Source organism: Nelumbo lutea, chromosome 8 (assembly GCF_056320005.1).
Source record: "Nelumbo lutea isolate HS-2025 chromosome 8, American lotus-T2T, whole genome shotgun sequence".
NCBI lineage: Eukaryota > Viridiplantae > Streptophyta > Magnoliopsida > Proteales > Nelumbonaceae > Nelumbo > Nelumbo lutea.
This window is the reverse complement of record NC_142691.1, coordinates 1559161-1574853: the sequence shown is the minus strand read 5'-3', so window position 1 is coordinate 1574853 and position 15693 is coordinate 1559161. Positions and strand designations below refer to the sequence as shown.

At 35.3% G+C, this 15693-nt stretch overlaps 2 pseudogenes across 1 annotated transcript; both read right to left on the bottom strand.

Moving 5' to 3' along the window:
* Positions 1–353: 353 nt before the first annotated feature.
* LOC148842111 (ethylene-responsive transcription factor ERF017 pseudogene) lies at positions 354–1403 on the bottom strand (annotated as a pseudogene). The gene has a single exon (XR_016102803.1). The product of XR_016102803.1 is annotated as an ethylene-responsive transcription factor ERF017 pseudogene (transcript).
* Positions 1404–13679: 12276 nt separating this feature from the next.
* Positions 13680–14977, bottom strand: LOC148842110 (protein EIN4 pseudogene; annotated as a pseudogene).
* Positions 14978–15693: the final 716 nt, after the last annotated feature.

Genomic DNA, 15693 nt, shown 5'->3' with positions numbered 1-15693 from the left:
TTTGATAGCATCAGATAGACCCAAAATTGAAAGCTTGTAAACTTCCTACGGAGTAAAACCGGCCGTGACCTGGTGGCTGGTGGACAACATGCCTCTATATCTGATTAAACCGAAGAGAATACACTTTCAGATATGATCTAGCCAAGGTTTGAGAAATTCTGCCCCTCAGTTCTCTGCTAATAAGCTCGAAGCTTGAGTGCGTATTATAATTATTACCGATATTTCTTTATTGTTTTGTAACAGTAAATAGTTAGTTGTATGCTTGTATTGTTTCTTCCTTCTGTTCTGTTTTCACTTTTCAGTTTTCACTCGAGTGAGGCTGGTGGCTAAGTTGAAGAGAGATCTGTCCAGTATAGGCAAAATTAATTGAATGAATTAAATTGGCTAAGAATGAATTGTTACATAATATACAATAGGTTTGACGGTTTGAGGATTTAACACTTAAAAACTACAGAGAGCAATTAAGTATGGCACGAGCATATATGTGCCATACCGAAACAAATAGGAGGATGACTTCGTGAGGAAAAAAAGGAACTGGGTCATCCGATGCTCGAATCAACTTTCTCGAGTCGAGCATAAGTCTAACGTCAGCAACTCCGGCAACTAAAAACTCCAGAATTCTGACACTAACCAGCAACTCAACTCCCTTCCATTGGTGAGTGGTTGCAACTTCTAAAAATTCCAAAGGAAGGACTGTTGATTATAATCCCCATTACTGATCTCTTCCCCATAATCCAAGGAATCCAGTGTCGAGGGAAAATAGTCGGCCGAATAATCGTCAAACCCAGTAAAAACTCCGAAATCCGACACGCTATCTTCGGATCCCACTGGGAACATGTCGAAGAAGGACCAGTCGATGGAAACATCGCTATCCGCGGGGACTGGTCCATCAGAGACCGATGAAGGCGAGGGGTATTCCAGCGTGGTCTCCGTCGGTAAATGATCGGAAGGCTCCTTATTCTGTGGGTCCTCATTCGCAAACCGAGCCGCAGCAGCTTGAATTTCCGGCGGTGTGAGAGATCTACCACGAGGAATCTCCGGTGGGTTTTCTGGGAAATTGAACTTGGCATTGCGACCGCGTAAGCAAAAGAGGGCAGCGTCGAAGGCCCGAGCGGCCTTCTCGGCGGTGTCATAGGATCCCAACCAAATCCTCTCCCGGCTGTTGGGTAGCCGAATTTCTGAAACCCATTTTCCCCATTTTCTCTTTCTTACACCCTTATACTGAGAACCAGTTCTATCGGAAGATTTTCCTTCGGCGGTAGGTTTCACCATCTGCCGCTGACCGGAATCTAATGCCACTAATAAAATTTGAGTACCGGTAAGGTTTGTTTCCGCTGGAAAGAGGAATTTCTCAACCCTCGAGTGTCGAGTCGTCTCTGGTTATGGAGAATGAAGGAATGACGGCTCTTCTGTCTGTATATATACTGAGGTTTTGGCTGCTCAGTGGTCAGTAAGGCCGTTGGTAGCCGTAGGGTAAGGGCCGAAGCGTGTCCATACGGTCTGAGTCGTGGCGAAGAAAGTATGACGTGGAGAACGCGGTAAGACATTATTAGACAAAAAGAAAGAAGGGTGACACTCTCTTAAATTTAGCACGCTTCTTTCTGGATTGATGGGGATTTGTGAGTTCGTTTTCCTCGTGGTGTACAGTGTACAGCGTACTAGGACTGGGAGAGTGACTCTTCATATACTCATTCAATGATTCATTGAATCCTCCAGACAACAATGGTCCCATACTCCCATCTCATGGCTGAGGGGCACCTGTGCCCTGTGGTGGGGTACTGGGGTCTTGCTCTTTCTCCAATTCTTCTAATAATCTCCACTCTCCACTGGGTAAAACCGTAAAAGTGGTATGTGGTATGTGGTAACCTCCAAGAGCCTTCCTCGCCTTACGCCAAGCTTCTGCTAAGTGCTACCTACACAACACGCTACGCTACCCACATGATACAGCCACATAACAGCCGTGCATCGGGAATATCTTCGCTACTTGAACGTCTTATTCATTCGAGGTATTCCCCGATATGCGGCTTTAATTCTATATGGTATATGGGTAGCGGATCCGGACTCAGGCCACGCCAAAGCTGGCTGGCTGCCCGACACGAAACCCTTAATTCTCTATATGATATGAGAGTATTTGTCGTCTTGTGATTTTAGCTCGTGGATAATAACACTAACATAGTAGCAATCCTCAACTGCACCTTTTTGTATTTCTTCCGTCACTCCACTTCCTTTTCCAATTATATCCCTTCTTGTGATCGTTTTTACCGAGACAAATTGGCACGTTGTTAAATGCTAGAGACATATAGAGTGGCATATAATAAATTAATAATGACGATGGTGATACCCAAAAAAAAAAAGCACCATCATGCACTTACCAAAAGAAAGCAACTAAAAACAATTAATGTGTTTTGTCTTTTCTTTGGTGTTGAAATTGAAGCAGATGAGGATCTGCTCGCTACACCAAACTGGACTTGGATAAATTAAATACCTTTTTGTGCAATGTCTTTAAAACGTGGAGTTTTAATTTATTCTGTTCGAAGTCTCCCTGAAATATCCCAGCTCCGAAGGTAATAAGAAATTTCTGCTGAAATTTATCAAAAAATATAAATGTTTAGATAAAGTGTTTGTTTTTCTTTTATTTTTTCCTCTTTTATTTGAAAGAAAGTCCTTGGGGCCAGTTTGGAAAGAAAGTCCTTGAGGCCAACTCAAAATTATGCTAAACCGTGCTAGGTCGCAGATGGCACAACTCGATTTATACCTTTACAATCACCCTTTATTGTTGGTTTTTAAGAAAATAAATTAATAAGCATTGGAGTAAAGCATATAAATGGTATAATAAATAGTAAGAATAATTTTGGAAATAAAATTTGGAGTTTCCAAGACAAAAACTAATGGACTTATAAACAACAATAAAAGAAATAACAGTGAGGGGTAATTTTGAAAATTAAAATCAAAGTGTTTTGACGAATGAGACAATTACCATTCCCATTTTTATTAATGGTCTATATAAACGTATATAAATATATATACTTAATACATATATATATATATATATATATGATGATGTGGCACGGTCTGAATCATTCAATCCGATCATTCGAACTGGTGACCCATGACCCAAAGGAAAAAATGGCCCGGCCTCCGGATCGGTTTTTAAAACATTGGTTGTGTTCAATATCATATCAATAAGAGTGGATACAAATATGGATATATTAATAATATCAAATTTAAAGTTTAAATAACAGAAATTAATAGTATATCAATACATAAGGAATGCATATATATATTTTCATTGTACATATGAGCAAATACATTCGTATATATCATACAATTTTATTGATAAGTATATTAAATTCTTAAATATTTTGTAAACAAAATTTTTGTTTTTTTTTTGTAAATTAGAAATATGTTGTTATTTAATAGAAATTAAGATATTAACTAATCATATATAACAACATATCATCTTATCTTAAAAATTTATCAAATCTATTAAGATTTCTAAAATACATATCACACGAAAATTCACAAATTTTAATCACTAAAATAAGTATTCTTATTACTATTTTTATTTTTGTAAGTTTTAGAGATTAAAAGTCATTTTTGATATAAATGTGGATTTAATAGATTGTTCATTTTAGGCCATGTCTGGGAGTGCTTATGTTAAAAATAAGTGCTTAAAAACAAGTGCTTATTCGAATAAGCACTCATTTGCATTTGGCACCCAACATTTTCAAGTGTGAGCACTTATTTAATATTGGGTGTTTGGTGGTCTTTTTCTAAATAAGCACTTAAATAAGCAATTGTGACTCTTTTGTCCTTCATTTTCTTTCAAATTTTCAAAATATCCAATCCAAAGTGAATGAATAAAAGTAATTTGATAGAAGTGCTTTTATCAAAGTGGTTTTAGTACTTTTACAAAAGTGCTTTCATAAAAGTACTTCGGTAAGATAATTTTGTAAATGTATTTTTTGTAAAAATGCTTTTATAAAAGTACTTCCATAAAAGTACTTTTCTAAAAGTGCTTTCATAAAGTACTTTTATAAAAGTACTTTTGTAAAGGTACTTTCATAAAAATATTTTTATAAAAGTGCTCACATAAAAGTACTTTTACAAAAGTTCTTTCGTAAAAGTACTTTTATAAAAGTGCTTTCATAAAAGTAATTTCGTAAAAATACTTTACTTTAATAAAAGTAATTTTCATAAAATTACTTTTATAAAAGTGCCTTTGTAAAAGGGTTATAATTGGTATTCTAAAAATTCACTAGGGACAATTATGGGGAAAATTTTGAATAAGTGTTTATTATATGAGCACTTAAAAAAAGCTGAAAATTTAGGCTTAAAAAACAAGCCCTAATTTTAAAAATAAGCACTTATTTCAGGCTTATTTCCCAAACACTAATAAGTGCTTAATAGTGTAGTCCCCACCCAAAAAAGCACTTATTTTGAAGCACTCCCAAACATGGCCTTATTAACATTTCAAAGTACTAATTTTGAATATTATTATTTTAAAATTTTAATTGAATAATTATATATTATTATTTATTTGGATTACATGTAAACACTGAATTGGATAAAAGTTAACACAAATTTGTATTTATCAATCCAAAATACAATATAACACGAGCCAATGTACCCAATGCCCCCTTGAACATTCCATCTATCTCCAATGAAGGATTGTACACTCATACTGGTTTCTCTCTAATTGTGATGCAAAAATATGTAATTTGAATAACTGCTTTTTACCCCAATCAATTCCTTATCATTAAGTCTTATATTTAAGGCAATAATTTTATGTCAATAAATCATATAATTAAGTTGTTTTTTTCACCAATAAACTCTATTATTTAGATTTATATTCAATACTTCAACACTTTAAAACCTATGTTCTTCCATCTAGGTGGTGGATAATCAATTCAACTGTACAGGTCAATTGAAACAGTTCATGATGTCATAATTAAATAATATTTTTTTAATAAAATAAAAAATAAAAAATAAAAATTTATATAAAATTTAGACACATCTCTTAAATAGACCCATGGTTTTTAAAACTAATTGAATATATAGGCTGGCCCCACTTGACACAGATAAGCACACATGTTGGCCGTTTGTACTGTTCTAATATTGTTTTATTGAACTTCCAACGTTGCCTCACTAATTCACTATGTTGTTTATTCAAACTTGTTCAGCGGAATTGTATTGAACCCCTAGCTCAGACACGGTTTAGATGTAGGAAAATTTCTCCATTAATGATAAAAACTGAAAAAGAGATATTCCTATAATTGGCATTGACTATCTACGGAATGCGCCCCACAATACACCCCAAGTTCGCAACCACGTTGTAACGTGGGGAGGCAGCCAATCGGAGTGTATGTTCTGAATGTGTGAGGTTGCAGTGGTTAGCTGTGACAGTTGGGAGCGCTTGGTTGGTAGCATATCCCTGCCCTCAAATTAATATGGTCCCGAAATTGGAATCCAATACAGTTCCATGAGCGCATGAGGGACATGGCACTTTCAAATGGGAGGTAAAGTACATTTTGGGGTGGGGGCCCAAATGTAGTTAACGGATGCAAACAAAGGAGCTAAAACAAATGACGCAATGTGCTTTCTTGAAAAAAAGTGACGCTATGTTCCATACTTCCATATCTGTGTCTGTACTGTGTACACTCGATCGATAAGATGTTAGAGAAACAAACTCCAGTAACTTTTTTTTTTTTTTTATAAAAAAGGCAATTGGGGACGAGGGTAGACCGTAGAGGATCAATCGGAATAAAGGGGATTTCAGGTGGTAATTCAAATTTTCGAATCATTTTTTTAGGCTGTGTTTGTTGTGGTGTAAACATCATCAATGTATGTAAAATTCCATTGATGGAGTATCACACCGAACTATTTGAAAATTTTTAAATCATTAAAAAAGTGAGCATCAAAAAAATAAAAAAAAAAGGTAATTATAAATATAATACTATATTGATTTTATTGATGTAATTTTTATATCGATAATTGATATAAAAAAACCTGAAGCGTGGGTTGTTTATCCATAGGCAATTAGGCGTAGAGCTCACTTTTACTATAATAGTTTGTAGCGTAGGACTAAAATCCGAGAATCAAAATGATTTGGGCGTATTATAGTGTTTCCACTTCCCACTAAGACATAACTTCATCTATGGTTGTTCATTTTTTGGATTTTTTTTATATTAATCAATGCCTGAATACCCCCAAGGGGCGGTTATTACCTTTTTTTATAAACAATAAATACAACATCACATCATTAACCACTTTGGTATTTACATATAATTCTTTTCTTTCATAGCTATGATAGTGAGACTCGAAGCCGCATCTTCATTAGAACAAATCATCAATACCAACTGAGTTATTCAAGCTTTGATCAAACAAAATTGTCCCCTTTAATAATTATTTTTTTTTTATAGTTAAACGGTTATTATCTTATTTACCTTAAAAATAAAAATATAACTAAATAACTTCACAAAAAATTAAAACCCTAATTCAAAGCAAAATCATAACAATACATGTGTGATTTGATAAGCATAATGGGGAAGGAGAGGAGAAATTTCCAATTACAGAAAAATTTCAACACCCTCTTTTTTTTTAATAGAACATAATAAGGAAACACAGTAATACTTTACACGCGCTTTAGTTGGTACATGATAGAAAGTATTGGAAACGTTGTATAAATCATAAATGGAGATTGTTGTTTTGTTGACCATCTTCAAACCAGTGTGTCAACACTCAAACTCAGACTGGGATGTCGGGTCCAAGATCAAGTAGTCAAACAGTCTGGAGAGTGCCCGTTTCGTTCCATGGAAGTGTTCATTTGGTCAAACTTATTTTCAATACATGTAACGCTGAAATGACTGAATTAAACGCATGACTTATAAAATAATTAAATAAAACAAAATATTGTTATTATTCTAAATTCAGCCTAATCACCAGAGAGCTCACAATCGTCTTAATAACCTATTTAAATTATTAAATGATTATTTAAGGGCCATTGGGAGGGTTTAGCTGAAGCTTCAGCTGCTTTGAAGTGCGGATAGACCATTCAAGCTAGAGAAACAAGGAGAAGTTAATGGGTGCATTGCAATTTGCGAGGGACTTAAATGAAAGAATAGTAAAGCTAAGGCAGGGATTATTGGCATGGCATTACATCAATAACAATAGTAGAAATGAGAGCGAGTCTCGAAGTGAATAAGCTAGCCGCATCCATTGAAAACAGTCAATTAATTATTGAAGGAGATTCAAACGTAGATAAGATTTTCAAATCACATACACATACATTTATAAGAGAAGGTAATCAAGCGACAGAGTGATTGGCAAATCAAGGACATTTTAGCTGGTATTTATTGAAAAAATGCCACCACATCAACATCATATAGGTATTGGCATTTATTAAATATGAAACAACTGTTTGGTTTTACCATTTATAAAAAACTGAAACGCTTTGATTTTTGCACATAGGGCATTTGGGGAAATGCCAAATTCTTGTTTTCCTCAATGCTCCAATGTTTCTTAAAACCAAATGCTAATATGTCACATTTTAATGGGTATTAATCTGAGATGAAAAACAAAAAATGTTTAAAATAAAGATCAACCAAACAACAAAAATAAGAAATATTTAAAATGCAAAAGAAAAATCTAAATAAACGTTCAAAGTGAAAAATGTACAAATAAACGGCTACAACGGAACCAAATACCCTATAAATAAGCTATACAAATTCATACGCTGAAGTGGTGATAACTCTTCAAATGACTGATTAATAATAGATTTGGGCTCTTTTGGTTTTTTTCAGAAACATAATTCATACGTTGTTTATGTGGGGTCCGCTTTTGGAAGGATCAAAAAACCAATGCAACTCAGGTTCCCGGTGCACTGAGATGTGCATGTGGGGGTGGGGCGCAGATGTGAACTCCACTTCTAAGTTCCCAAATGAGCACTTAGAAGATGATATTAACTCAGGGGCTGTTTGTTTGCTGCTAATAATATATGTTGACAGATGACTTTACATCGGATTGGAGTGAGAATGTGAGATCAAATTGACAAAATTGACCCAAACACCGTGTTGGGTGATACTTCATAGCCAAGATCAAAGAATTCCAATAGTACGAAAACAATGAGTGCGTGACGGGGCTTGACTCTCAGGCCTCAGCATACATACTTTGATAAGCTTAAGGCCTTAAGCTTGCGCCAGATATAAGCTACTACTAACCTTTGAGGGCGTCATCAGTCGTCAGTATTACTTGGGAAATCTGTAGTGTAGTGAGCTCACATCACTCTGCAGACCATCTGGTGGGACTATCCACGAAAGCCAGAGGTATAGATGAGATCAGACCCTCGATATTATTTGACCACGTAGCTTTTCAAAAATGCTCAGTGAGTCATACACGCAACGCCTACACATCTACTAATCCTCAACATTTGCGTGATTAAATTTTCGTCATCTCTGCAGTTATATCCAACATCGACGTGTTCAAAATTCATTGGAGGGGCCCAGGTTTGTCCTGCGACCATACTTGCTTAGTGGCCGAGTGGGTAGGTTGGTAGTCCGCCAGCGGCCAGACCATCGTTATCGAGTTTGCGCGTTCCCCTAACCTGCTCTCTCCGCGTGACAAATGTCAATTTAAAACCCCTCCCTTGACCATGGTCAAATAATGTCTTCTTTGAAACAAAAATTGAAATAATGACGTAAGACTCAGTTTGAAAGGAATATAAATATAAATATAAATATTATTTTGTGTATATCAATACTGTATATATTCTTTCCAAACTGAGCCTAATAAAACTTTGAATTTCAGTGGAGGAGACATAAAAGGTGACCGGTCCACACTCCAGAGGTCAATTAGGCTTTCCTTAGAGCCGGTGGACTTGGGGCTATTTAATTAAGCTTGGATTGTCAACGCGTCTGGGTTAGACTAGAGATAGTCACAAATCAATAAAAAATAATATATATCTGGACCCATTTTCAACTCAGACCTATATTAATCAAGTTTATTTGATCTAAACTCCACAAGATCCAAAAGCCTATAGCCAATAATTCTCTTGCTCCTTCTTCTAAAGGCATTAGGAGCCCACGAGGTATGAGGTATCTTTTTCACATGCTAATACCCATGCGCATAATTAGTTCGGGTGGTCTTAGTTGGGTTGGAGCAGTATAACTAGTTTTGATTATATCATAAGTGGGACTCAGAATGCATAACCAAACTCTGTTTAATTGGAAACAACCTTTGATTCATTAAACATTTTCTGTTACTAGAGATTACTTTTTTTGGCAATTTTAAAAATGGAAGATTTTTTTAGGGGGTGTTCATCAATGTGTATGATTTTGTTTTGGAAGATAGGACAATGGTGAACACCCTCTTAATCAATATGGTTGTATTTGATATTTGACGAGGGATAATTTGGTCCGGTTAATGATGTGATAATACATAGAGTGATGGAATGACGTGATGACACCTTAGCAACCTCAGATACCTCAGGTCACTCAGTAAGATCGAGGCTTGAGTAGCTCTTGATTATATGCACTTACCTGCCCATATGCCATGTAACCTCCTTCTAGAAGTAAACCAACAGTCTCTAATATCCTCGAGATCACAACGGACATTAACGGATCTTATCTTCCTCATGCCCAATTCGGACGGACCTGGATAATCCTTATCAACTTACACGGAGTCCATCATTAAGTGTGAAACTAACTCCGAAGTGACATCAGTAGCCCGATGTCCGAACTATCCTCCAACAGAGATTGACCAAATCACACATCATCAATATTGTTGTTGTTTCTACCTAAAATATTTTAGGTTGATAAATACAAATTGGTGAAATACATGAATCACTTCAAATTAAACAAAAAAAATGTGAGAATGATCAGAGACCTTTATAATTAAAATGAGTAGAAATAACAATTTATGTATATTAATCAACTCTAACTGTTTGAAATAGCTAAAACCTTTCTCTCACAAATTTGATTTGATGAACCCACAACGTTTACTAATGGTAAGCAATGCAACCAAATGGTCCTAGGCAGATGTTCTGAAATAAGGACGAATGAGCAAAAACAGAAGACAAACGGAACGAGGCATTCATTACACATTTATACCCATTAACTCATATTGCTTCTACTGGTCTATTATCGTAATCTTATCACTGTGACACTTCATTTGCAGAGGAACAATCTTGTCCAGCAAACTCTCCAACAGCAGAGTATTAGAGGTCTAAGAAAGCTCCTTAGTTCTGGCTTCTCGTCTGCTTTTTTGCTGCAACAAATTTATTTTTTTGAATGTGAAGGAAATCAACAGAAACATCAGCTCGGATGCTCAACTTCTTTTTAATCATATACATTATCTCCTATCTCTTTTTGTAAATATTAAACTTATATATGTTCATAGATCTGCGGTAAGGCCAGCACATATAAAATGACTAAACAGGCTAGGATCTCTAGATCTTTTATCTTTCATAATCGGTTCCTTTTGCATAAAATAGAGAGAGAATCACAATCACAACCTTTCTTATACTAAAAAGTAAAAACGTTAAAAATGTCATGTCACACAACGGCTGCATTAACGGAAGATACAGACAAAAGGAAAAACGTCCTAGACCATCTTTTTATTTCTCTTTTATTTTCTTTAACGTTAAGCTAAAGTCCAAAAACCTATCAAAAAGTCATAAATACCCCCAAAAGTGGCGTTGGCATTGAAAGTGAATGTCCAAATCAACCTTATTTATTTAACATCTGTGTGAGGGATTTTGTTCTCAAACCCAATAGAACAAAAGAATAGTAAATATGGACATGGCAATATCTCTAAGACAAAACTATTTATAATTCATTCAACAGTCATAAGTGGGTAATTTTTGGACAATTACAAGTGGATAGTATTTAAAATGTGAGTAAAGTACATACATGTCCTCTTTATGTCCATTTTATGTTTAGATAAAGGGAATAAAAAAAGTACAATAAAAATTCCAGAAAAAGGGGGCATTTGCTCTTTTATAAGTAGTATAGATAGAAAGATAGATAAACCACATCAACCTACTGGATCTCTTTAGGGATGGCAATTTTATCACCAATGGGTATCCGATTTCCTTGACCCCACAGGTCGGGGATGTAATTGCTTTGGCGGGGCAGGGACAAAGATAGGGATTAATAAGGATCCCAAATCGGGATTGGGGTCAAGGATGGGAATGTGGTTCCTGACCTGATTATATATTAGTATATATTTAAAATATTATTTATATTAAATAAATTTATTTTTCAAAAATACAGTTTACTAAAAAAATTTCTAGGATCCTGGCCCCTATGGAAAACCTGTCTCAATCGGGGATCAAGGATGGATGACAACTTTTACCCCAATGGAGATTGGGGTTGGGGACAAGGAATATGATCCTGTCCCCATTGCCATTCCTACCTCTCGATCTCTCTCTCTCTCTCTCTCTCTCTCTCTCTCTCTCTCTCTCTCTCTCTCTCTCTCTCTTATTACTTATTTTTCTTTTTCCCCTCCATTTTCTCCACTCTCTCATTTTCTCATTTCCTTATTTATACTGATATCAAGGGCTACGCCAAGTTTGGAGCTTGCATTATATGTGGCAAAATAATTCAGCAAATGACCACACCACTCTTTGCAATTAATTCAAAGTCTTTTTATAATCCACTTCACCTTAGAATTCATTAATTAATTTCTCAAATGTATTTATTCCCACCCCTTATAAACAACATTTCTCGTCAATTAGGAATCTTTCTTCCCTTTCACTAACCCAAGCTATATGATCCCATTATAAATTCTGAGGTGGACTGAACTCAAATTACCCTTTAATTCAATACATAACATCAATTGATTGTCATTTCAACGGGGCAGTATCCATAATTCACTGGTGGATCCTGTCGCTAGCACTTGCTGCCATGTTTATAGCCTGGGCTAGCCCATAATAAATTCCAGGCCTAAAACGTAAGCTCAATCTTAGGCATGTTTTTGTGGGCCTATGTTATTTTATGTATAAAAATACTACATAAAATTAATTGCATTTATATGAAGTGTATAAAAGTTAAATCACTTAATTTGTATTACATCATAATTATATTTTTTATTTTATTTTTATATTTTTATGTTTTTATCTTGTACACGTAGTATATAATTATTAAAGACGACAAAAATTAATATGTGAAGGGATCGAGCTTGGCTGGGCTTGAAGTAGGGAGGCCCGGGTAGGGGTGTAAAAGGTATTTGAAAATTCGATTTCAAATTTGATATTCGACATAATCGAATCGAATTCGGATAATTCGAATATTTAATCAATCGAATTTGGATATCCTATTCATACCGAATAGTTAATCGGATTCAAATTCGGATATGACCTGATTCGATTCGATAAATATTCGAATTTGACCAATTATTTAATTCTTATATATAATATATAAAATATTTTATATAATTTATATATAATAATTAAGTTATATAAATAATTTATATATTTATATACTTTATATCAATAAAATATTTATTTATATATTTATTAATTATCTAAATAATTAATTAATCGAATCAAATCAAAAATTTGAATATTTAATCGGATTCAAATTCAGATATTAATTTTCAATATCTGTCGAATATCGAATCAAATTCGGATATCGAATTTTCTAATCATATTTGAATTCGGATATGTTTGATCCGATTCGAATTCGATCCATTTACACCCCTAGGCCCAGGTGTGGACCAGAATTTCTGTACCCCCTATTTTCAATATCTGGTAATATTGGTTTTATGTATAATATTATATTATAAATAACAAATGATATATAATGTATTATAAATATTTTAAAAATATATAATATATTTATAAATATGTCATTATAAATATAATATAAGTATATATTTATACATATAATGAATATATATTTATATATAATGCATAGAAAATATGTGACATATATTAAAAAAATATATATAATACACATATAAATATATACCGGTTGGTTCGGTTAACCGTCAATTTTTTTGTAGGTTAATCGAAAACAGAACCGGTCCTTTGGTTTTTCAAAAATTCCAAAGCTCTAAGGCAGAATTGGGATCACTGAAACTGAAGAGTGTCGCCCTTCTCAAGCCATGCGAGTGCGAGCAAAGTGTGCCTCTAAAGTGCCTCATTGCGCCACACACACACATGCGCGCACCTTGTGCGGTAGCAAACCTCCATACTCTCCTCTTTATATCTAAAGAGTGTAAATAAGCTCCTATTTAAAAACCCAAAACAAGTCTTATAATTTTCCAATGTGGGACAAGTTAAAAACTTGTTTTAGTAAGAGAAAAAACTATTTTTCAAGACGTGTGCATGTGTGTTTTTCATGTAATTGATCAATCAAACCCCATTGGATTTAATCTCTAAATAGAGAGGGAGGACGATAACTTCACTGTAGAACAATTTAAGGAAATAAAGCAAATTTGTTAGAATATATAGTTGTCTTCTTAATAATTTTGAAAATAAAATGTTTAATTGCAAGGAAGCCTCCAAATATGAACAATCCGGAATCCCAATATAGAGATGAATCATCATTGTGAGAGAAGAAAATCAGTTCTATGTTTTCTACATGTTTTAAGGATAGTTTAATATTAATTTCTTTTATCCGGGGTAATGCTACGACTTCCTCTGCATATTTGCAGATTATCTAAGACAATCCTTTTAATCAGAGATAAAAGTAACTCATGATAAAGACAAAATATTCAGATTTTACGTGCACAAGTATTTTGCACATGCTGAAGCTAAGATCTTCCTCAATTCTCTCAAAGCACAGCATTGATTCAACTATGATCTGCTGCTCACTGCTCAGTATCACAGAGAACAGTGCCAAGATAGAGGGAATTGGCCTCCTCAGACCGTGGCTCATCACATTCTGAAATGAATTTCTGGCTTGGCTTTGCCATAAATATTTTCTCCGTTCTGCTCTACTAGTTTGTCTCTCATGAGCTGAGACTCTTCCAGAACTGCAACATGGGATAGAGCAACAGCCACCTGATCAGCAACCACCTCCACTATCTCCAATTCATGGCAAGTCCAAACTCTACCACCAGTGTTTGGAAGAACCAAAACCAGCATTGCATAACATTGTGGGACTAATTCTAGTGTCCCTCCTTTGAAGTTTGCTACCCGCAACATGGGCATCCGAATTGCCGCCACAGCACCAGGCTCACCAAATCCACCGCTGCTTGCAATACCAAGAACTGAGTCTGGCCTCAGGATCTTCACTCCCTTGCTCTCCTTAATTTTCTTTGCATCTGGATCATTTATTGGGATAGCAGGGCAAGAGTGAATCAATGAACTCCTCTCTTTCAACTCATGGGTCAAGTTCATCTCTATTTTAATCTCGTTGGGCATCCAAAACGCACAGTTCTGCAGGTCCAAAGTACTGAACAGCTTGAGCAGAGTGCTGTATAAGATGGTATGCCTATCCAGTGATTTCCGAATCTCTTGAGTCAGCTCTGGAACATGCTTCCTTCAGTTTCTTCATCTTCCCTACCTGTCTATTAAGCTCCCTGGCCTTCTTCTTCAAGAAGAGCTCTCTCACCTTTACTTTGAGAAGCAGAGGAATGAGAGTTATCAGAGTGATAACAGTTGCACTGGAGACCAAGGCAGTAAGAAAATTGAAGATGGTGAGCACCAGCATCAGCTGGAATGTATGCGGGGCATAAGTCCACCCGTTCAGTAAATGAGTCATCCCGAAGAGGATTATGAAGGAAGTGAACTGAAAGAGGACCCATTTGAATGGGACGTTGGAGCAACTAACGAAGTAAAGGAGCTCAATAGGGATTGAAAAGTACGCTACTGCGATAAGGAAATCGCTCACACTCTGGCATTCTAGAATGTTGTCCACGCTGCAGAAGCCTTCGTCATCGCAGTTACAGCGTGGGAATCCATTCTCCATGGCAGAAACAGAGAAAAGGAGATAAAAAAAATCAACAGCAAAGAAGCTGATTCTTTCAGCATTTTTTCTAAGAAATGCTGCTAAAACCCTAGAATCAAAGCTCCAAGATCTAACCCTGTTAAAAAAAAAAAAATCTAACAAAACCCGATAAACTTCAAAGTTAAAAGAAACCCATTTGCCAGTTCTTGACAGCTAGATACCCAGATCCTTTACATCAAAATTCAAAATTTTCCAATTGAAGAGAACTATATCTCTACAACTCACGGCATCAAAAGTAAACAACGACAGACAGGAAAAAATGCAAAGAAAGAACCACTAGTACGTACCTACCGACCACTCCGATTTTTGTGTCAGAGCATCTTTGAGAATCATTTCATATAAAAGCCTAGAGAATCTTTGCACAACCAATTTTGTTTCTTTCCTAATATCATCACACGTGTAGATTTTAAGGAGATTGTCCTTTGTAATTGCTTGGATTAAGCTTTCTTTTTGGCATGTTTTCTAGCATTTGTTTCTGTAACGTGGTTGAAGTTGGCCATATAACGAAAGCAAATTTTTGTTTAGACAGTGAGCTCTCTCTTTACTTTTTTTTCTTTTTTTTTTTTGTCAATTGGATTGTGCAACGAGTGTTATGTTGCACATGCTCTTCGAGCCTGGGCGCAAGTGATACAAATACAATAATGAGAACCCTGCAGCTTCCTCTAACATTCGGATTTGTATCTTATGTTTTTTCACAAACTAAGGCTGTAAACACTTGAGAGGAGTCAAAAGCAATGAG